At 39.7% G+C, this 25036-nt stretch overlaps 1 protein-coding gene and 1 pseudogene across 10 annotated transcripts in view; both read left to right on the forward strand.

The window, feature by feature from the left end:
• Window positions 1–25036, forward strand: part of bt (projectin protein bent) — a 3328983-nt gene that overhangs the window by 2723124 nt on the left and 580823 nt on the right. The window lies entirely within an intron of this gene.
• Window positions 280–23759, forward strand: LOC137234491 (uncharacterized; annotated as a pseudogene).

The raw sequence follows: 25036 nt of genomic DNA on the forward strand, positions 1-25036 counted from the left end.
CTGCTACGCCGACCGCCGTTCAGTCGCCGTGCTGATCCCGCCGTTGCTTCCATATCGTCCTGCCGAACCCCCTCTGCTCCGACGACCGTTATCCGCCGCTCCGCCCCGTCACCATCTTGAGACGGAAAGCTGCTGCCCGCCTAATACCTCCAACCGTGTGTACGTGTGTTCGTAACACATAAATATTGTGTTCTTATTCAGTAGGGGTTTTGTGGGCCCTTTACTCCAATCTGGATTGACTGAGCGTTACCCCAGCCTTAGACAAAACCCACCTCATAAATGGCGCCCGAGCAGGGACCCTCATCCACAGATGACCGTGGGAAACCAATTACAGCAACCAACACTGCCGGTGCGGGTTCGACGAACACATCACCAGGAACAACAAACACACCGGCCCCCGAAGTTACGATGCTGAATACCGACTCACTCAATTGGATCTACTTACTGAAAAGGTAGAGGCTGATGGAGGAGTGTAAGAAGCATAGCATTGGCGTAGCCGTAGCCGATCTGGGCCACGCACTGACCACGTACGTACAAATAAAACGCACGAGGAAATTAAGCCAAGACCTACTGAACGAGTTGGAGAAGGAAGTAGAAGAGGATGAAGGGAAACCAGCTAAACTACTAATGCCGACACTAAATATCACCACAACACAACCGACCAAGTCAATACCCTCCATCCAGGTAAACCCCCCCCCCCACTCGCATGCGCATGAGAGAGAACGCGCTCAACCGAAACGAGACGAAATGGGCACCGGTGAGCTAATGAATACCGTCCGCCACTGGGATCTGCGTTTTTCGGGAGAGGAGTCGCTGGACGAATTTCTGGCGAGGATAGAGGAGCTCGCCGAATGTTACCGCATCCCCATCAACCGGCTCCTCCTAACGCTGCCGGAACTACTACGTGACAAAGCACTCTAATGGTACCGCATCCGTAAGCAACAAATTAACCACTGGAGCGATTTTCGAAGGGAGGTGAACAATTTTTTTCTACCTAAAAGTTATCTTCAACATTTAGAAGAGGTCATCCGACAACGCAGGCAACAAGGCCGAGAAAAAGCCAAGGACTACGTCCTCGCATTGGAAACGATGATCCGCCAGCATCCGACAATGTACAAGAAAAACCACCTAGAGCGAATCTACGATGGCCTACGTGTTGAATACCGTCTTTTCGTTAAGCGCAACGAGTTTAGGACAATCGATGAGCTCCAGGAAATAACAGAGGAATATGAGATGTTATCTTCAGCATTTAGAAGAGGCCATCGGACGACGCAGGCAACAAGGCCGAGAAAAAGCAAAGGACTACGTCCTCGCATTGGAAGCGCTGATCCGCCAGCAACCGATAATGTACAAGGAAAACCACCTAGAGCAAATCTGCGATGGCCTACGTGTTGAATACCGTCTTTTCGTTAAGCGCAGCGAGTTTAGGACGATCGATGAGCTCCTCAAAATAACGGAGGAATATGAGCTGCTAAAAAGCGAGGAAGCGAAACAGGGCAAAGTGGTGGTCCACAGCCTGTATCATCTTCAAACGGAGTACGATAGCAAGGAGTGCTGCTGGCGCTGCAAGGAACGCGGACACCGGCGCTTCAAATGCAGGGGCCGCTGGAGAATTTTCTGCTCCAGTTGTGGACAAGACAACATCCTCTCCAGGGACTGCCTATGCCCTTCGACCAACCAATCCACCAACAACAACCCATCCAGGATGCCGTCAAACTATGCGAGAGGAAGCCGCCAAGCATTACTTGTTCAGCCAAAGAAGCTAATAGAACCACCAGCCAGCGAGCCCGCTGCCGAAGTGCAAGTAGATTACCGTTTCTACATACCAATAACCGTCGAGGGCATGAGCGTGCGCGCGCTAGTGCACACCGGGGCCACCCTCTCATACGTCGATGAATCAATACGAACACACCTGGAGAGGAACAACATCAAACCACGTCTTAACAGGCAGAGCGTCCAATTGGCAGACCAGACGTGTGTCTGTAGTTCGAATTCCTACCCAGCAAGGATTACGTACCAAGGACGAATGACTAACACAATGATGTCCGTCATCCCGAACCTCGCCGAACGTATGATGTTAGGAATGGACTTTCTACGGGAAAGGGGAATCCCCTCACGCTAGATGGCCAGCCGCTAAAATTCACCTTAACCAGGAGATCAGCCGAGCTAGACACACTATGTGCAATGAACAGCCGGGAACACGTGAACAATAGCCAACACTCGGAGCAGGATACTTTTTCAGCGCACGACCAGAAGGATTGAGCAAAACCGTTAGTCCAATTGCCGTAGCCGAACATTCGACCATCCGTAAACATAACCGACAGCTGAAGCAACGCTTCTACCCCCCTTACCCGGACATAATCTAATATATAAAATTCTTCTGTCACGGTTTTAGAGGCTGAACTCCTCCGAAACGGCTGGACCGATTTTCATAAAATTTTGTGAGCATATTGGGTAGGTCTGAGAATCGGCCAACGTCTACCTTTTTTTTTCGCTACGTGCCTAGGGTCTTGAGATCAAAACGTGGACCCGGGTACCCCTAGAATGTGTTTATACAAAATGGATATCAAATTAAAGCTGTTGATGAGCGCTATAGTACAGGATAATTTTCATACCCCTGGGTGACTAAGGTCTCGAGATATAGGCCAAAACGTGGAACCGGGTACCCCTAGAATGTGTTTATACAATATGGATATCAAATGAAAGCTGTTGATGAGTGCTATAGCACAGGGTAATTTTCATACCACTGGGTGACTAGGGTCTCGTGATATAGGCCAAAACGTGGACCCGGGTACCCCTAGAATGTGTTTATACAATATGGATATCAAATGAAAGCTGTTGATGAGTGCTATAGCAAGGATAATTTTCATACCCCTGGGTGACTAGGGTTTCGAGATATAGGCCAAAACTTGGACCCGGGTACCCCTAGAATGTATTTATACAATATGGATATCAAATGAAAGGTGTTGATGGGGGCTATAGTACAGGATAATTTTCATACAACTGGGAAGCTAGTGTCTCGGGATATAGCCCAAAACGTGGACCCGGTTACCCCTAGAATGTGTTTATACAATATGGGTATCAAATGAAAGCTGTTGATGAGTGCTATAGTACAGGATAATTTTCATACAACTGGAAGGCTAGGGTCTCGAGATATAGCCCAAAACGTGGACCCGGATACACCTAGAATGTGTTTTTACATTATGGGTATCAAATTGAAGCTGTTGATGCATGCTTTACTACAGAGTAAGTTTTACACCGCTGGGTGACTACGGTCTCGAGATGTAGGACAAAACATGCACCCGGATACACCTAGAATGTTTTTTTATATTATGGGTATCAAATTGAAGCTGTTGATGTGTGCTATAATACAGAGTAAGTTTTACACCGCTAGGTGACTAGGGTCTCGAGATATAGGCCAAAACATCAAAATCAAATGAAAGATGTTGCTGAGAGCTCTAAAGTTCATTGTGATATTCGATTTAGTCGCATGAACCAGGCAAAACTGATAAATATGCATGCGAAGCCGAAATAAAGACAAGAATTAATAATACCCACATACCTATTTACATACGTCCTATACGATTTGCCTGAAATTTCATATATAAATTTGCCTATATTAGTATTTACGATGCTTTTTTCCGGGAATTATACTATAGGCGGACTGGGACTGGGATTAGGACTAGGACTGGGACTGAGACTGAGACTCGGGGTGGGACTGGGTCTGAGACTCGGAATGGGACTGGAACAAAATACATACCACCCTCTGGGACAGGCAATAAGAGATGAAGAAGAAGGAGAAAACCTTGAGAGAAGAGAAAAGAGAGAAGGAGACTGAAAAAGAAATAGAATAAGACGAAGATGGAGATGACGGAGGGAGGAGTAAATAAAAAGATTAGGAAAAAGTGTAGAGGGGTAGGGCAGATAGGCCAAGTTTAAGGCAGAACAACGTCTGCCGGGTCTGCTAGTATAATATAAAAAAAATATAACTTCAATAAAGATTACCGAAAAAGAGCGCCGAACGCGATATGCAATGCGCTCTCCCGCCACCCTTACAAAACACCGAACCAGACATATTTTACACAATAAAAAGAGACAGAGTAGAGCCCGGTGAGATTATTGGCAACCATGCAATATCCGCAGCCATTCTACAAGTGGGTGGTGTTAATCCCGGCGCGCCAAGCAAAAACGGCAAGCGTGCTCAAAGCGCTACAAGAAACGGTCATATACCGACTTGGTTGTCCGAAAACCTTCCTTACCGACAACGGAAAGCAGTTCGGCGGAAAAGCGTTAGCACCGTACATGAGCGACCAACGCGCATGGGATTAGGAGATTCCACAAATGGCATCTGCAGTAAATATGGTCAGTAAAGAGTCTACAAAGGCATCTTCTGTGTACATAAACTTAGGCGAAATAAAGCGACGTCAGAGCGCGTGCACACGGAGGCTGCAGTACCAGTGGCCAGCCAACCGAGCAAAAATTCAAGAGGGGAACAATTTTTTTTTCGGGTCACGCTTTATCGAATACCTGATGGTCATGATGAAATCACAACCCGAGGAAGAGGGAACGGAAGAAAAGGAAGATTATGTATTATAATAAATTGTATGAAATTGAACTATACTCTGTTAGTTGTAAGAAAAAAGAAATGTAATTACCTTTCCGTTATACAACTGAATTAAAAACGTGACTTGTAAACATTAACTCTGTTAGATATAAGTGGAATGACTCTGTATATGTATTTAATTAGCGAGCTTTGCTCATATTGTTTATACAATGGTTTTTGTAATTAATATTAGAGAAAAATTGTCAGTCTACAAACGGCGATGGTTACTAGGACATGTTTCTGAATTTCACTTCTTCATCGGGAGCTGAGCGTTGAACTCGAATCTCCAACATTCATATCAGTGCAAGACTTTAGCTGCTAAGCCATATGAATGTCCCGTTGTTCGCTGTACAATTGGTCTCTAAGAGTTGCTTTTTTGTTTATATTCCTTTTGATCACTCTGTATGTTGTTGAGAAAAAAGAAAAAAGAAAAAAATTATTAATAAAGTGCCTCGCCCACATGCACACCGGCATAAGACCTAGGCCATGCCTGGAGATCTATTTTCCCCAAAGCAGCTTTCCGTCAACCGAAGTGGGACGGGGACTATAATGTAGCGTTACAATAACATAACCCCCCTGTACTTCCTTTTTCACTTAAAGCTTAGCCCCCCGTACTTCTTTTCTATAACATAGCCAACAACGACCATGGTAAATAACCACACGCTACCAACGACTGATGGCAAAGCAATGGTGTGTTTCGTCAACACACCACTCAAGAAAAACACAATAACTGTGTATTGGTATCTCAACCAGTTTGCGGCACCACCCGTATAAGAACAGCGAATTTGCATTTTGCAATTCAGTCCTCGCAGGTGAGCCAGCGGGGGTGGTTGTCTTTTTAAAGACAAAATAACCACTCCGGCTAGCTAGCTGAGTGGCAGGGGTGCCGTCATGGCGCGGGTCACCCTCCACCAGGACTGGACGACGCGAATGGTGTCCTCGGACTACTTTTCCCTCCGTCGCCCACCTTGGTGCTAGAGCGGCCCGCCGCCTCAATGACCAGCTACCCCCTTCCCCCTCAGCTCGGGCTGAACGGCAGGGGCGCCGTCATGGCGCAGGTACCCTCCACCTGGGCTGGACGACGCCAATGGTGTCTTCGGACCCCTTTTCCCTCCGTCGCCCTAGTCTGGTAAAGAATGATCCGCACGACCCCTCTCCATAGCTCTGGTTTCAGCCGTGAGCCGATGCGGGCCGTTAAGGTGCACTTCCCCTCCGCCCACGGGTCGACCCACGGTGCCACGGCTGGTACGACCCCTCCCCCTTACGCACCTTCTACTAGTGTGCAAGTAGGGAGGCGGGGGTGTTCAGCGTCGAAACTAGCACTAACCGAGTTCTCGCAGTCTCTTCCCGAGGTGACCGATCCCACGGACTATCGATCCTGCCGAAGACTACCGGTCAATCCGATCCCGCCGATACCGTCAACCGACCCCGCCCGGAATGAGCCGCCGCTGTCCAGTTAACCCCATCGCCAGCCTACTTCCCCTCTCACCACGGCCCGGGTACGCGCTCCGTAGCCCACCGCCGCCGCCATCGCATCGTCGCCCCTCTGGTGCCGTCGCTGCCTCCATCTAGCCGGTGCTACGCCGACCATTGGGCGTCCACCATACTACCGCCGTTAAGCCGCCGCTGCAACGAAGACCGTTGGCTGTCCGTCATCCTACCGCGTTATGCCGCCGCTCCTACACCAACCACTAGCCGTTCGCCATCCTATCGCCGTTAAGCCGCCGTTGTTACGACGACCGTTGGCCGTCCACCATCCGGCCCGCTGCTGCTACGACGCCCGCTGGTAGTTCGCCATCCTACCGCCGTTAAGCCGCTGCTTCCGTCCAGGCGCTGCTACGACGACCGCTGGCCGTTCGCCATCCTATCGCCATTCAACCGCCCCTGCTTCGACGACCGTTGGCCGTCCGCCATCCTACTGCTTTTAAGCCACTGCTACGCCGACCTCCGTTCAGCCGCCGTGCTGATCCCGGCATTGCTTCCATACCGCCGTACCAATCCGTCCGTAACCCGACCGTTCAACCGTCCTGCCAAACCTCCTCTACTCCGACGACCGTCAGCCGCCGCTTTCTTTCGTTTCCTTTCCTTTTCTTTTATTTACTGTCCTTTCGTTCGATGTCCGGTTCTGCCTTCTCCCTTCCTTCCCAACCCTGTAATTTCATCTCCTTTTATTCCCTTATTATGAAAGGCTTTGTTTCATTTGCTCTCCCTTCCTTTCCTTGACATTGCTTTCCCTTTTCTTTGCTTTCTCTTTCGTCCTTTACTTTCACTTCCTTGCCCATCCTTTCTTTTCTCGTCCTTTTTTGTCCTCTTTTCTCCTATCCTTTCCTTTTCTTTCGTTTCCTTTCCTTTTCTTTCATTTCCTGTCCTTTCGGTCGCTGCCCGGTCTTGTGTTCTCCCTTCCTTTCGTCCCCTGTAATTTCCTATCCTTTTATTTCTTTTCCTTGCCTTTCCTGTCCTTTTCTTTCCTTTCCTCTTATTTCCTTTCCTTTCAGTTCCATTCCTCTACTATATTTCCCTTTCTTTTCTTTTATTTGTCCTTTCGAAAAATTATACTAAATAATATAGAGACCCTCACTAGGGTAGGCACCTTGTCGTTGGTATGAGGGCTTAGCCGAACTCCATAGCGCCTGACTATGAGGCGAAGCTGTTTAGGACTCGCATCTAAGCCGTTTCGCCTCATAGGAGGGCGGCGGGATGTCGGTGGCCAAGAACTGCCAACCCCCTAATCCAGGGTGTTATGCGGACCGTGCCTATTGGACGATTTGCAGCCAGGGGATAAATGCGGCTGTATTCGAACGGAGGCTTCCCCATACCGGGCCAACTCGGGAATTATTGATGGCCTTACCACAGTAAGGGACGCTGCTGTGGCTGATGGTTCTTTCCCCGTATACCCATAATACTGGACCGCTGAGCCCGCCTTGTCGGGCAGGTGGTCGTACGACCAAGATGAACGACTCATTACCAAATTGTAATAAGGAGAATGATAAGAGGAGGCCTGAGTCGCAAGCCAAGTACGAAAAAATACGCATTAAGCGATGCGTCGGACTCGGGGAGCGAGAATATTGATTTAATGAACTCCGTGTTGGAAAAGCACACAAATGAAAACGGAGTAGAAGAGTGGAGAAGGGTACGGAGCAGAAGAAGTAAAAGAGCTCTCTCGCAGTACCGTGCAGCACTCAGAATTTTTCAACGCCTGGGAGCAGTGGTCGACCCTTTTGAGCACATATAGGTCGAATTTCGAAATGCACGAAGCTCTTCGTTGTTTGTGCCTGGACTTTAACAAGCATTATAGTAATTTTGATACGTCGGACTAGTTTTTAAAAATAAAGTGGTGTATTTTATTTGAGTTAAATTAGTATATTTGTATACATATTTCAAATGAATAACTATAACTTACTATTAATCTGTTTTATGTATATATAATATAGCAGCTCTTTCTGAGCGGTTAGCGTCAGCTCCCTTCTGAGCACCACTCGTTAGCCCCCTACTGGGCAATCAGCTCCTTTCTGAGCAATTCGCGTCGGCTCCCTTCTGAGCACCTTCGCTTGCCCCTTACTGGGCATGCGTATACAAAACTCATACCCTCTTTTAAAGTTAAATTATTTATTTAAATTATCGCGCATATAATTATACATGTCACCTCTTAATATCAAATATGTAACTATAACTCTTAACATCGTTTACTTAATGTTTTACACTGCAAATTCGTTTTGTATGAGACATACTATATATACTGCTAATTGCTATTTAGTCTGTTTAAATTGCTCAATTTGTAAACTATTAAATAAATAAATAAATAAATAAAAGCTGTAAGACAGATGGGACCCAATAGCGAGGTAGAGATAAGCCAAAGGGAGATAACGCTAAAATTCCGGCTTTCTCGGAGGTGCTAAAGGGAGTTAAAGCTAAGACTCCGGTTTTTCGGAAGTGCCAAAGGGAGATAACACTAAGACTACGGATTTTCCCGAGAAGATGAGTGATGTGGCAAAGCAGTCACTGACTATGGCGCTGGTTGATCGTAGCAGTCCTCTCGGACAGATGACTACTGAAAGGTGTAGATCTGTAGAAAGGGAGCTTATTAGCTTAATGCTTAAGATGATGCGGGAACATCCAAGTAAGCCCCATCCAACCTTTGATTCCGGGGGTGGTATAAGGGTGTGAAGATGATAGCGTGCGACAACATCGCGAGCTTGAGGTGGCGGGAGTAAGTGGTTCCAAACCTCCAAAGCAAGGCACGAACGCGCGGTTAGAGGTGGTGGATAAAGCGGAAATCCCCACGGTACCAAAAGTTAAGGTAAGGATACCGTGCCTGATGAAGTCGGAGGATACACTGCGACTTCAGCAGAATCAGAAACCGAACATACCAACATGGGATTGGAAGGCACTTACTGTATCTCGGCCTACGGAGGAAGGTCAGTTCTACATCTTCCATATAAACAAGCAGGTGGGGGATATATTGTACACACAGCTTGGAAAAATGTCCTATGGTACAGCAAAATTTGTATGCGACTCAAGAAAAGAAGTCCCGAGGATAAAAATCCTAACACGCTAGAAGTGGGCGAAGTCGTAAAGGACCTCAAAAGCCTAAGGGAAAAAAGACAGGTGGAGGTAGCCGACGTCACCACCAAGGTGTTAGAAGAGGAGGAATTTCCAAATGATGCTGCGAGTCGTACAGATGTACACCCGGCACAACAGTTACGAGAGGACGAAGGAGGCCTCGAATACTCTAAACCAAAAGGGCAAGGCGGCCACCGTGGTGTGATGGTAGCGTGCTCCGCCTATCACACCGTATGCCCTGGGTTCGCACCCCGGGAAAAGCAACATCAAAATTTTAGAAGAAAATTTTTCTAAGTGGGGTCGCCCCTCGGCAGTGTTTGGCAAGCGCTCCGGGTGTATTTCTGCCATGAAAAGCTCTCAGTGAAAACTCATCTGCTTTGCAGATGCCGTTCGGAGTCGGCATAAAACATGTAGGTCCCGTCCGGCCAATTTGTAGGAAAAATCAAGAGGAGCACGACGCAAATTGGAAGAGAAGCTCGGCCTTAGATCTCTTCGGAGGTTATCGCGCCTTACATTTATTTATTTTTTAAAAGGGCAAGGGGAGGACGACGACGTCACTTCGAAGGTGTTGGAGGGGGACAAACAGCCCAATAGTGCTGCGAGTCCTACAGATAAACCTCCAACACAGTAAAGTGGCGTCGAGCGAAATCGTCCTAACCTTTGAGGAGGGTTCGTTTGACGTGGCGCTAATCCAGGAACCGTGGCTTCCATCGGGAGGAAGGGTTTCTGGACTTAGCGCGCGCGGACTTGGCTTTTACTATGCAGAAACGGAAGGACGGGTGCGAGCTGTAATAATGGTAAGGAAACAGCTGCATTCATATATGCCTAATTACACTACTGAGGACTTCGAAGTGGTGACCGTTGACCAAAGGAATAAGCAGGCTTTTATCCTGGCATCCTGCTACATGGCCCATGCGGCGAGTGTTCGACCGATGGAGTGTAAGAGGCTTGTACAGGACGAAGGGCGCAAATAGCGGTTGATCATAGGCGCGGATGCAAATGCGCACCACAATGCGTGGGGAGGAGCAGATACGAATGAGAGAGGCGAATCTCTATTTTGTTATATATTGCAATCCAATTTGCAGATAGTCAACAGGGGAAATGTCCGTACATACATTGGTCCAACATCCAGCAATGTTTTGGATATTACACTGAGCTCCGAACGTGATATATCAAGGTATGATTGGATGGTTCTTGATAGACCATCCTTCTCCGACCATGCGTATATCAGCTTCAGCATCCCCCTAAAGGGGTAGAGAAGGGAAGAACCTTTAGAAAACCTAGGTTAACAAACTGGACTAAATTCCAGAAACAGGTAGAAACGAGACTGGGACAACCCAAAGAGGTTGCCAATGTGGAAAAACTGAAGGAGTCCAATGAATTCCTAACAAGGACGCTTATAACAAAGCTTGTCCTCTAAGAAGATTCAGAGGAAAAGAAATGTTCAATATTTTTAACGAAAGAGTCTTTTTTAAGAGAAGTATGCATTCTTAACCATTTACGTTGCAGTAATACATATGTTAAGCTGATATGATATGAAAATACATGTGTACATACATCCATACATATTGCAACGAATTTCTGCTGCTTGTAGGTATGTGTGCACATGATGATTAATTTGTTTACGTACATACAAGTGTGGCAGCTTGCTTTATTGTTGTTGTGGCTTTATTTACTTAGTATCAGATTAGTGATGTGAGTATCACTTAGTGTTACTAATATTCGTCAAAATATAAATATACTTCCGAAGTTAATTAACGCAGCGAATGCTATGTATGTAGGTATGTGATGCATCATGTCTCACTCAAAACCAATTTGCGCGCATAATTGACAGCGAACAACCACATACACGCATTTTTTGGTAAAAATGTTACTTTTTTTAAACAATTTGGCTGATATAAGAAAAGAATCAAGTATTTTTTTTGATGTAGAACGAAGATAAATATTTCAAAGTTTTACTTCAAAGTAGAATTTTTTAAATCCATCCATCCGTTTATGAGTTATAGCTGTGTAAACAAAAATTTTATGGTTTTTTACTACATTTTGGCAATTTTATGGTTTTTTACTATATTTTGGCAATTTGTTACGCCCCTATAACATATACCTTTAAATTATATTGAAAAATCCATCTCACGTAGCTAAGCCTTCAAATGCAAAAATCGTTTTAAAATCGGAGCATTCTGTGTGAAGTGATGTGCGTACAGCGAAATTTAGCGACATTATTTTATAAAATTTATAGATTTGTAATATGGGAAAAATTTAAACAACGTGTCATCAGGACGGACAAGGCGACAGCTCTTTCGATTATACCTTGTAAATCTCTTCAAAGCCTTTTCTCCCAGGAGTGGGATTTGAATTATTAAATAAATTATAAATTGCTTAAATAAATGTTTTCATACATTAGGGCAATAGGGACAACCCCTGCTTAATTCATACAAATAGACAACATTGATAAATTCTTTGTAGTTCTATAAATACAACAAACGCAAACAAGTAAAATTGTCTAAGTTCGGGAGTAACCGAACATTATATACTCAGCATGAGCTTCAATTGTATATTTCATTTCAGATAAATTACTTTTCCCTATAACACGTCGCACCGCCCGTTTAAAAAAAATGTCTCCCCATTTCCTCTTACAATAAAACTTGATAAGTGAAATATCATTGATTCAAAATAATTTTTTGCTAAGTTATAGCTTATTATTCTAGTCTACGACCCTTTTAAACTTGTTTTATATCTAGCTTGCCGTGGTCTTTAACCGATCCCGTCCATTTTTACTAGAAATATGTTCTGCTATAAGGAAAATATGTGTACACAATTTCATTGCGATATGTTAATTTTTCTTCGTTCGTATGGCTCCCGAAACATACAAAATTGCTTAGTCATAAGAGGGGCGGTGCCACACCCATTTTCAAAAATTTTAGTGTTTTCCAATTTTTTGTTATAATTCAATTTAAAAAGTAAAATTATATTGATATAAAGCTCTTTTTCGCTAAGATATAGCTTATTATTTTCGTCTACGACCCTTTTAAAAATCTTTTATATAAAAGTGGGCGTAGTCTTCAACCGATCTCGTCCATTTTTCCTAGAAATATTTCCTGCTATAGGGAAAATTTGTGTACCAAAATTTATTATGATCCGTTAATTTTTCTTCGAGTTATGGCTCCCCAAACATAAAAAATTACTTAGTCATAAAATAGGCGCTGCCACGCCCATTTTTTTTAAATTTGAAGTTTTTCCTATTTATTCTTATAAATCCACTTGGGAAATGAAATGCCATTGTTATAACGCTCTTTTTTGCAAATTTATAGCTCATTTTATTCGTCCACGATCCTTTTAAAAATGTATACTGGAACTATTTTCTGCCATCCCTTGTCAAATTTGGTTTTGAGACAAACCGGTTTCGGCATTTTGCAATCATCAATGTCAATTTTCGTTCTGATCTCTTGTTGTCGTTTGTCCTGTATTTATATTTCGTAGGTACATGAGCAGGTATTGTCAAAATTGATGCTTGTGTATATTTAGTTATGTGTATGTGCTGTGTGTTCATTCTGAACCGAGGGTGGTTTTTACTGATCGTTTTGTGTGGCTGACTGGGGCAGTTAAAAACCCTTATTTTACTCGATTGACCTTCTTTGTGGGTTTGTTATTTTGGTGCGTTAATTGTTTTGTGTTTAGTTGTTGTTGTGTGTTTGTCTGTTGTACCTGCGTGATTACTTTGTTTCTTGTAAACAAGTTTTAAAGGCTCGAATATTGTGTTTATGTGTTCGTTTATTATTCTACCGTCGAATGTTTTCTGTTTGTAGATTTCCATGTTTTCGAGTACGTTGAGACGCCGGCCTTTTGCTTGTATGTGAAGAACCCTGTTTTATTGATGTTTGCTGGGGAACACTCATTCTCGGCAATGTGATTCGCGAAGTTAGACTCGGGTATAATGTTTGGATTCCGTATTTTTTGTTGTAATCTCTAATATTTTCTTTGAACTTCGTTCTTATTTGCCGTCCTGTTTGTCCTATGTAACTATGTTGGCATCCGAAATTTCTGCCACAATATTCGGGCCTTAAAACTTGTTTACAAGAAACAAAGTAATCACACAGGTACAACAGACAAACACACAACAACAAATAAACAAAAAACAATTAACGCACCAGAACAACAAACCCACAAAGAAGTTCAATCGACTAAAATTACGGATTTTTACCCCAGTCAGCCCCACAAATCGATCAGCAAAACCACCCTCGGTTCTGAATGATCACACAGCACGTACACATAACTAAATATACACAAGCATCAATTTTGACAATACCTGCTCATGTACCTACGAACTATAAATACAAGACAAACGACAACAACAGATCAGAACGAAAATCGGCACTGATGATGGCACAACTCCGAAACCGGTTTGTCTCAAAATCAAATTTGACAAGGGATGACGGAAAATCGTTCCAATATACATCATTTATCCACCCTGTCGGAAAATCAACAAAGCAAAATAATCAGTTATTGCTTGTCAGGCTTTTAACTTGAACGCGAACGGACTACTAAAAATTTACAAGCGACGCCTACTGAAAATATATAAAGCAAAGGCGAGCATTTGGTTCAACAAACAGTCCCTGGGATTGAATGTTACTCCAAAATTCAGCAAAATAACAATAAAGGCAAACACCAAATCTAGCAGGAAAACAGTTAGAAAAGCGGAAAGATTTTTTTTAAATATGAGTTGGAAAGCTTATACTTCAAGAAGGATGAGATAAATGCCGAGTTATTATCTATCCATTTAAGATTGGTAGAACAACTACCTACGACTGCATTAATGGAATGTTTCGACCGCATTAAGACAGAGGTCGATCAGGAATTATTTAAAAGATCCATGTGGATCTGTGGAAAATTAACTAGCGCTCTAATGCGATCGCACACCACCCACGCACTTACTTTTATATTTTCCTTTTTGTCCTTCTGTTTTTATTTTTATAATAAATAAATTTCCTTTGGGTTTTAGAGTATTGTTTTTCTTTTATTTAAAATTTTGTTAATGACACTTTTTAGTTTCTTATTTGTACCACTACAATTTGTCACTGTACTTTTTCTTGTTCTTGTATAGCTTTTATTTTCACGACTTTAAAGTGCGGGTCTTGATCGAGTGCCGGTTCATTTCTAACTCACTGCCGCTAACGCAACTCTGTGTCTCGGCACCTTTTTCATTACGTTGCTTAGCAACGAAATTAATGATGGCATGTATGATGGATGTATTGTATGGCGGCCACCGTGGTGTGATGGTAGCGTGCTCCGCCTATCACACCGTATGCCCTGGTTTCAACTCCCGGGCAAAGCAACATCAAAATTTTAGAAATAAGATTTTTTCAATTAGAAGAAAATTTTTCTAAGCGGGGTCGCCCCTCGGCAGTGTCTGGCAAGCGCTCCGATTGTATTTCTGCCATGAAAAGCTCTCAGTGAAAACTCATCTGCCTTGCAGATGCCGTTCGGAGTCGGCATAAAACATGTAGGTCCCGTCCGGCCAATTTGTAGGGAAAAATCAAGAGGAGCACGACGCAAATTGGAAGAGAAGCTCGGCCTTAGATCTCTTCGGAGGTTATCGCGCCTTACATTTATTTTTATTTATTGTATGTATGTATTTATTAATATAAAATTTTTTTTTGTTTTATATTATAGAAAATGGTATGAAAATTGGATTTGTAACGTACAGAAATTGAAAAAAAGTAATTTTAAGTAGTTTTTATAAAATGAGTTTAAATAGTATAAAAGTGAGTATAAAAATTGGGAAAAAATTCATTACCAAGTGCCTCTGCGTTTTACCGTTTGCTGTTTTTCTGCTGCGCCTGGTGTACTGCTGCTGCACTTGCTGTTCTGCTGCTGCCACCTGATATTCTGCCGCTGCACTTGCTGTTGCTGAGGGCGTCACTAGCCTTCCGCTATTTCGGTGGTATGCCGTTATGATGGTGGCGTGGCTAGTGCCGTTTTTTCACTAGTTATGTGGTACAGTTTCGGCTTTGGATTTTATAGTTCAAAATTTCATTTTTTTCTTTCCAGTTTCTTTCTAATTTCTTTTATTATTTCTGCTGCCGATTAGTTTGATGTTTTATTAGCTTTGAATTTTCGTATTATTTCCGATTTTTATTAAGTCTTGGTATTATGTGCATATGTATATTTTTCAACCGATTTTTTTCTACCACTAGCCACTGCCAGAAAAATCCACCAACTCTGCCACGTTTTTGCTCATTTCGTAAAAAAAATTTTTATTGTAGATTTTCAAAATTATTTTTGTAGGTTTTTTGTTAATTTTTATATGTTTTTTTTTGTTGGCTTTTAATGATTTTAAAATTTTTTGTAGATTTTCCTCAGTTTTATATTTTTTTGTAATGGTTTTAAATTTTATATATTTTTTTGTAAATGGTTTTTTTTTTAATTTTTGCATTTTTTTTGTAGATTTTTAAAGGTTTTTTTTAATTTTTTTGTAGGGTTTTTGTAAATTTTGTATTTTTTTTTGTAGATCTTTTCCAAATTTTTATATTTTTTGTAATGGTTTTTAATGTTTTATATTTTTTGTAATTTTTTTTTGATTTTAAACTTTTTTTAATATTTTTTTTTGATTTTATACTTTTTTTGTAATTTTTGTTGTTTTTGATTTTTAAACTTTTGTATGTATATGTATTTTTGTTAATTATTCATTCTTTTTTTTCTTGTGTAAAATTTATGTGGTTTTTTTTTTAATTCCCACGCCTCTTGGGAGGCTTGCCTCCTTCCGGCCACTCCCTGCATTTACAGGGCTTCGGCCCACGGTCGCCATTTAAAAGATGCATGTGGATCTGTGGAAAATTAACTAGCGCTCTAATGCGCTCGCACACCACCCACGCATTTACTTTTATATTTTCCTTTTTGTCCTTCTGTTTTTATTTTTATAATAAATAAATTTCGTTTGGGTTTTAGTGTATTGTTTTTCTTTTATTTAAAATTGTGTTAATGACACTTTTTAGTTTCTTATTTGTACCACTACAATTTGTCACTGTACTTTTTCTTGTTCTTGTATAGCTTTTATTTTCACGACTTTAAAGTGCGGGTCTTGATCGAGTGCCGGTTCATTTCTAACTCACTGCCGCTAACGCAACTCTGTGTCTCCGCGCCTTTTTCCTTACGTTGCTTAGCAACGAAATTAATGATGGCGTCGATCAACGGCAGTTTCAACCAACCAGAAACTCTCCGCGTTGCTCGACTCTAAAATTTTTAGTGATGCCAAGTGCATCTGATGCATGGATGCATCTTGCACTTTTGCAAAGAGGGAGTTGCCAGCTACAATTTAATTTAATGCAATTACTATGGCACTACAACTACAACAAAAATACAGGTCGCTGAACCTGAGATTGGACAAGCTGGCAGGACGACGAGAGGGTAACCAAAAGCACAAAACTCACCAGTTTCATGACAAGTTCGTTAACCTCACAACAGTAGCCATTACCAAGGAAGAGGCACAACTTCTCGAAAAGGTCCTGAAGCACAATATCATGGACCAAAATACAGTAAGAAAAACAGAACAGGCGATTGTAGATGCGGAGATCGCAATATCATTGATACCACAGGAAGAACAGGAGAACGCAAAACACATGTGCAGGGAAATCATAAAAAAGGAGGTGAAAGCACAGGAAGGACAAAAATCTAATACAGAGGAGAAAACAATAAAGAATCTGCGGCATAAACTAAGGAAAAACAATATTGTCACAACGAAAGCGGACAAAGGAAATACCACTGTACTAATCGAAAAAGAGAAATATATATCCAAAACCGAAGATCTCATAGAGATAATGAAATGTCGTAGAATAAGGGAGGATCCCACAAACGAATACCACACACAAATCAAAGTTGCTGTAAAAAATGCAACAAATATAGTAGATTCTAACATGGCACAATGATTGGTCCAAATGAACCCTTCGGCTTATCCACTGATTGCGCCACCAAAAATCCACGAGCCGGTCACGCCAATGAAGCCCATCATAAATTTTAAATCGGCACCATGTTAAAAACTGTCCAAATATTTAAAAACGATATTGAAAGATACTCTGGAGCTAAGGAACGAATATGCAACAGCTAACACAACAGAGCTAATAGAGAAACTTGAGACCGTAGAGCTAACAAAGAACAGCAAATTGGTATCTTTTGACATAAAAGATTTATACCCATCAATACCAATATCGGAGACTTTGGACATAGTTAGCTCAACAATAGTTCATAATACAAAAAACAAAGTGAAAAGTATGAAAATCACAAATACGCTAAGAACCACTTTACGCCAAAACTATTTTCAATTCAACAATAAAATATATAGACAAACAAACGGTCTTGGAATGGGAAGCCCCACATCAGCAATTCTTATGGAAGTGTTCATGCAAAATCTGTAAGAAAGAAGTTGAAAGAATCTGAAGTTCAAATTAGGCGTGTCATTTTATGCTAGACGCGTGGATGACAAAATATGCGTTTTAACTACTAATAACGAAGAGCTTGTACTGAAGTACCTCAACAAGCAGCACCGAAATATAAAATTTACAATGGAAACCTAAAAGGACGGAGGAATCAACTATCTAGACCTCACGATAAATGTTGATAAAGAAGCTAAAAGATTTAACTATGACATTTATAGAAAGCCAACGGCCACCGACACAATAATACATAATACCTCAAATCACCCTCAACAGCATCAAAATGCAGCATTAAGGCACTTGGTACATAGACTTGAAAGAACCCCTCTTACACAAGAGGCATATAAGAGAGAACTTGAGGTCATATATAATATCGCTGCAAACAATGTATATAAAAAAGCACTAGCAGATAAGCTTAGAAGGACAAATGGAGAACCAAAAAGAAATAATGAAAAAGAAAATAATAGCTGGACGACAATGACATATACTGGAAAAGCAACATATAAATTGGCAAACTTCTTTAAAAAATACAACATTAACACAGCATTCAAAACATCGAACAATCTAGGGCGAAAACTAAGAACTAACATTAACTCAGAGGATCCGTTTAGCAGCCACGGCGTATACAAGCTTAATTGCGGATGCCAACATAGTTACAAAGGACAAACAGGAGAGCAAATAAGGACGAGATTCAGAGAATATATTAGAGATTACAACAAAAAAATACGGAGTCCAAACATTATACCCGAGTCTAACTTCGCGAATCACATGGTCGAGAATGAATGTTCCCCAGCAAACATCAATAAAACAGTTAGGATTCTTCACATACAAGCAAAAGGCCGATGTCTCAACGTACTCGAAAACATGGAAATCTACAAACAGAAAACATTCGACGGTAGAATAATAAACTAACAGATAAACCCAATTTCTGACACAATATTTGAGCCTTTAAAACTTGTTTTCAGGAAACAACGTAATCACAAAGGTACAACAGACAAATGCACAACAACAAATAAACACGCACCAAAACAACAAACCCGCAAAGAAGATCAAGCGACTAAAATTACGGATTTTTACCTGCCCCAGTCAGCCACACAAATCGATCAGTAAAAACCACCCTCGGTTCTGAATGTACACACAGCACATGCACATAACTAAATATACACAAACATCAATCTTGACAATACCTGCTCACGTACCTACGAACTATAAATACAGAACAAACGACAACAACAGGTCAGAACGAAAATCGACACTGATGATGGCACAACGCCTAAACCGGTTTGTCTCAAAACCAAATTTGACAAGGGATGACGGAAAATCGTTCCAATATACATCATTTATCCACCCTATGGGAAAATCAAAAAAACAAAATAAGTATTTTAAAAATCTTTTTTATACAAGTGGGCGTGGTCCTTAACCGATTTCGTTAATTTTTCTTCAAAGCATTCCTTATAGTAAAGGCAACCTCTCTGCCGAATTTTGTTACGATAGGTTGAACGATTTTTGATTTATGATTAATAATATTTGTAAAATTGATGTTATCACAAGTGGGCGGTACTTCAACCATCGTAGGAGTGGGGGTTCAAATCCCACTCCCGGGAGAAAAGGCTTTGAAGAGATTTACAAGGTATAATCGTAACATCTCCCTTGGTGTGACCAATTTGCGCCGGTTAGCGGAGCGAAGGAGCGACTGGCGCGCCTTGTTGGATGGCCATAACCGTTTAGACGGTTAAGCGCCAATTAACTAAGTAAGTAATCGAAACAGCTGTCGCCTTGTCCGTCCTGATGTCACGTTGTTTAAAATTTTCCAAAATTAATTAATAAATTATAAATTAAAAATTGCTTCAATTAATGGTGGGTAGGTGATCGTCTATAAGCCAAGATAGCACGCAATGTCGACCGTAACAGGCGGTAGCCCGAGTTTTTTTTGGGGAGCAGAACAAAGGTGGCAGTGGCACTGCTTGGATGATAATTATACATTTCATGAACATGAAATGGTATATTAACTTTGGTCGGATGTTTGTAACGTTGAGAAATATAGAAGATAGACTCACCATTAAGTATACCGAATTTATCAGGGCGTTGAACTGAGTTGATATAGCCATGTCCGTCTGTCCGTCCATATGTCTGTTTGAACACAAACTAGTCCCTCAAATTTTGAGATATCTCAATGAAATTTGGCACAAGGATACATTTTTGTATTATATTAGACATTTGTCGGATCCGGTAGGATCAGACCACTATAACATATATCTCACATACAACCGATCGTTCAGATAAATCGGTTTTGGTAATTTCTGCCGCAATTTAGAAAGTATAAACGTGAAACTATGTGATATATATTCTAATATATCATAGAAGATATCCTGAAAAAATCACTTTGATCGGAGCTATGTATAGTATATATCCCATACAACCGATCGTTCAGATAAGGGGGTTTTTGCCATTTTTTATTTTATATTTATCTTAAAAATCGTTTAGGTATGTACATCTGTTCACTATATATTTCCTATCTTATACATCCTATTATTTGGGGTTACGAACGGGATAAGATTATTGTTCAGCCCCATTCATGAAAGGTATGAAGTCTTCGGCACAGCCGAAGACAGTTCCGTCCTTACTTGTTTTAAACTGAAGTTGGGTAAAATAATACAAAAATAATAAAAGTTTATTTAAATGAAATTAATACAATTTCACAAAAGAAATAAAAATAAGAGTTAATTTAATTGGAGTTAATACAATTTAAAAAAATAATAAAAGTTAGTTCGAACAACATAATTAAACCAAAATAAGACTGCATTTAACAAGCGAGAGATGCTCATATTGCTTTATACAATTATTTTTGTTATTTAGAAAATTGCAAAGTTTAGAAACGGCGATGGTTACTAGGACATGTTTTACTTCTTCATCAGCTAGCTTCTCGGGAGCTGTGTATTGAACTCATTTATACTTTATACTAGTGTAAAGGCAGATGCCTTTAACCACTTAGCCATATGAATGCCCCGCTGCTCGCTTTGCAATTGGTCTCTAGGTATTACCTTTTTGTTGCTTTCCCTTTATTCGCCATTTAGATACATACTAATTCTTTATGCTGTTTAATCTTAATTGTGTTAAATATTTATAGGCGCGCTTAAGAGTTTAGTATTATTGGAATTTTTTTATAGTAGCGCTTTTATTAGCAGCGCTCCCGCTGTTCACTATTATATCAATATTATTATCTGTATTTAATTAGTGATACATGCTCATATTGCTTTATACAATTCTGTGGACATTTGACAAAACAACTTCTCTCGAAATAAGACAATTCTCCAAGATTTTTATCATATATATGAAATTTCAAGGCGCATATTTTTTTCTTATAGCCATATTCCTAGGACCGTTAGTTCAAAAGTTATAACGGTCATCAAAATAACTTCTTTTGTAGTTTTTCACAATTACGTGTCACAAAAGAGCTTGTCTCGATTAAGTTGGAATTTCCAACGTAAAAATCATAACGGAAATTTTTCAAAAAAACTTGTCTCTGTTTATCGTTTGAGTAACTTCAACAATTTTAATTTGACAAAACAACTTGTTTCGATTGAAGTTCTTTTGTCAAATGCATGCTTAAAAAAAACTGCTTTCTTAATTTGAACAAGCTGATTTGTCAATCATTCAGTTGCCAAATGAAATTGTGACAGAACATCTTGCATCAATACAGGTTATTTATTGCGAAAAACAGTATAAAAAGTGAAATCTTATTTGCAGAGAAGTGCTTTAGCTAAACTTATAAAAGTAAAATAAGCAAATTTAAGTTACTTTTCGAAAATAAAACAAGTTTTATTGAAGAAAACGGGTAGAGGTAAGAAATTAGTGGCTTTAGCCCAAAAAATAAAAGTGACCTCCAATATATGCCCTAGTAAAAGTGTGCAAAATAAAAAAATAGTTCATCCGTTTAGCTTCGTGGATGGTGAAGTATTGAATGAACTCCCAAATGAAACAGCTTCATCCTACAATGTGCTATTCGATACTAATAACATTTCTATGTTGCGACAACATCTAAATACTTCCCAATTTAGGAGCATTGAAAGCGACCACTCAGAAGAAGATATATTTCATGAAACTGATTACAACGATTCAGATTATGTACCTTCGAGCATTTCTAGTCATAATACTACATCGGAAAGTATCAGAATGATGGAAGGTGTAATTGTGTCAAACCTTAGCGATACAGTTTCACCACAATTTAATGAGGAACTACTTCTGAATAACTCGAAGCCAACAAATTTTAAGAAAACTAATAAACTAAACAAAAATTTGGGAAAGGAATATGTTACATGGAAGAATAACACAATTCCAGCAAAGAAAACTGAAAAATTAGTCGATTGCTTTAAAATGTGTAATACAAAAATCACCGTGGACCAACAGGAAAAAATATTCAAAGTCTACTGGAAACTCGGGGATTATAACAAGCGACGCTATTATCTTGTTCGTATGATACACATAGAGCCCAAAAAACTGAAACGCTTAAAAAAGCCTCAAATCCAAGAAATCGACAGTTTGTTTATTTTTATCACTTTGAAATTAATGGACAGAAAACTCGAGTATGCAACAAGTGTTTTTTAAAAATATTTGGTGAAACGGATCAAAGTATTAAAACTGTATGTCGTCAAAAGATCAAAGGCCATTTTGGTGGAGATATCGCAAATGACCAACGAGGCGAGCATTCTCCTCATCATAAGTTGTCAATCGAAAAATATAATGAAGTACTTGCACATATACACAGTATACCTAAGTACCAAAGCCATTACAGTCGTCGTCACACTAGTCAGCTATACTTCCAGCGTGGCCTAAACCTTGCTCACTTATATAGATTGTATAAAGAAAAGTATTCTGAACCGGTTTCTGAAACAAAATATCAAGAAATATTTCGACAATTAAATATAAAGTTTAAGAAGCCTCAAGTTGATATTTGCAATAAATGTGAAATCCTAAAATCCCGTGTAGAAAACACGACGGAGGAAAATGAAAAGAAACAACTATTAATGGAACAAAAAGGACATCACGATGAGACAGATTTTGCATATAACTGCAAAAAAACCGACAAAGAGATAGCCATTAACCATGGGAATGTAAAAATGTTTTCGTTTGACTTACAACAATGTTTGCCAACTCCGTACCTACATGCTTCAATGTTTTTTTATAAACGTCCATTATGGACTTTCAATTTAACAGTGCACGACGGAGAAACGAAAAAAGCAAACTGTTACATATGGCACGAAGTAATTGCAAAACGTGGAGCAAATGATATTGGCTCCTGCATTTTTAAATGTTTGATAAGCCTGCCAGAATCTATTAGCATGTTATTATGTACAGCGACTCATGTCCGGGGCAGAATCGTAACTCTTATATTTCAGCCATGTTTGAACAAGTTATCGAAAAACATCCTAGTATAGCGGTTATAGACCATAAATTCCTAGTTGTGGGACACACGCATCTTGAATGTGATTCCGTTCATGCACAGATTGAAAGGAAAAAGAAAAATATGTCAGGATCCATTCAGCATCCGCACGACTTGGCCAACCTTATAGCTGCTACAAGTAGTAAATACGTCGTACATGAAATGAAGCAGGAAGAGTTTTTTGACTTCAGTGCCCTCCTTAAAATGAACTACACTTGGAGAACAACAAACGCAAAAGGTAATTTTCAAATCGTAACTTATAAATTTCAAATTTTTCATTATTAAACATATAATGAAACTTATTTATATGTATATATTTAGTCTATTTATTTAATCTCGTCAATTTTAGGTGACAAGTTTGAGTGGAAAAACGTTCGTTGGATGCGCTATGAGAAACAAAAGCCTGGAGTTTTACAATATAAGACGTCTTTGAAATCAGAAGTGGAATTTAATGAGTTAAACATCAACCCACGTCGTCCAGGAAAGTCGATTCCTATATTGCCGACGAGCTATACATCTTTGTTGACTATAACAAAAAACAAAAAGAAAGATTTATTGGATATGCTGCCCCTGATCAACACCGATTTTCATAATTTTTATAGACATTTACCAGCAGAAGGTGAATGCGAAGTCGAAGCTGATTCGGACCTAGATGATATAGAGTATACTTAATAATAATTATTATAATTATTTTCTATACTTACATATGCATATGCAAATAGTAATTTAATATTATACGCGATGTTTTTGATTTTTTTAATTAAAAATAAATGGAATATTTTCTTTAGTTTAAAACAAATTCATTAATAAAATTAATTCAAAGATAAATGCCGCTAGAAAAAAAACTTAATTTGGCTTTTTTTTTTAATTGGCTTTCGTCAAAAAAACTTGTGTCGACATAAGACAAAAAACCATGTCCTATTTTACAAAAATGAAATTTGAAAAAAACAGCTTGTATGAGGTAGGATGATTTTCTGTAAGGAAAGGCATTTGACAAAACAACTTACTTATTTGTTTTGTATTTATTTAAAAAAGTAAAAGGTTTAAAATAAATCAACTGATTGAAGAACACTTCGTTAATTACCAGTATCCAGGTTTAAGCGATTTTGTCCTTTATATATAAGGAATCTTTATAGTGGAAGGCCTTCAACACGTTTTTTTGCTCTCCTGAAAAGTTTGCATTTTTGAAACAGGTTATTTTGTAAAATGTCCACAGAATTGTTTTTCTCTAATATCAATAACACAGAAGTACTCACGGCGCCTTCATATAAGTATATATATTTCATTTCATTTATTTGAGTTTTTGTACAACAAATAAACACGCACCAAAACAACAAACCCACAAAGTGAAAAGTGTTTAATTTTAAAAATGAAAGAAGCTAAGACGTTCGTAGTCAAACATGAATCTTGTTTATTGAATAATTGCTTTCTCTTTTATAGTAATTTACTTAACCTATACATTCATAATAATCTTAATACTAATAAACTAAAAATATGTACATTGGTAATAGGGTATGCATATATGTAAGTTTGCATACAGTCTTTGTATACATGTAGAATTGTATGCATGACTCCATACATGATGAATTTCATATCAAAGGCTGAAAAAAACGTACATTTTGAACCCGACCCCCTCAGAATTTGATGAAATTTTGCATGGGGTTACATCTTACCCACCCAAACACAGCCTCAGTTTTAGAAATTGCATTTTCGAAAAATTGTGGGCGTGGCCAGGTATCGAAATATCCGAAAATATTAGAAAAATGACGATAATAGGTACTTTTAAAGTGTGATTACTACGGAATGGCTTTACCGATTCCAAAGATCTTCATACCATTAGCCATTAGAAAGGTATTGAAATAAGCTTTCAAAAAAATACACTGCAAAAATTTTTAGTACACTGAAAAAAAAATTTTTTTAAATAAAATTTTAAACTGAAAAAACACTTCAAAGATCAAGCGATTTTGAAAAATAAAATTTTATTTTAGAAAGGTCTATTTAATATAT

The sequence above is a fragment of the Eurosta solidaginis genome, chromosome X, assembly GCF_040869045.1.
Source record: "Eurosta solidaginis isolate ZX-2024a chromosome X, ASM4086904v1, whole genome shotgun sequence".
Taxonomy (NCBI): domain Eukaryota; kingdom Metazoa; phylum Arthropoda; class Insecta; order Diptera; family Tephritidae; genus Eurosta; species Eurosta solidaginis.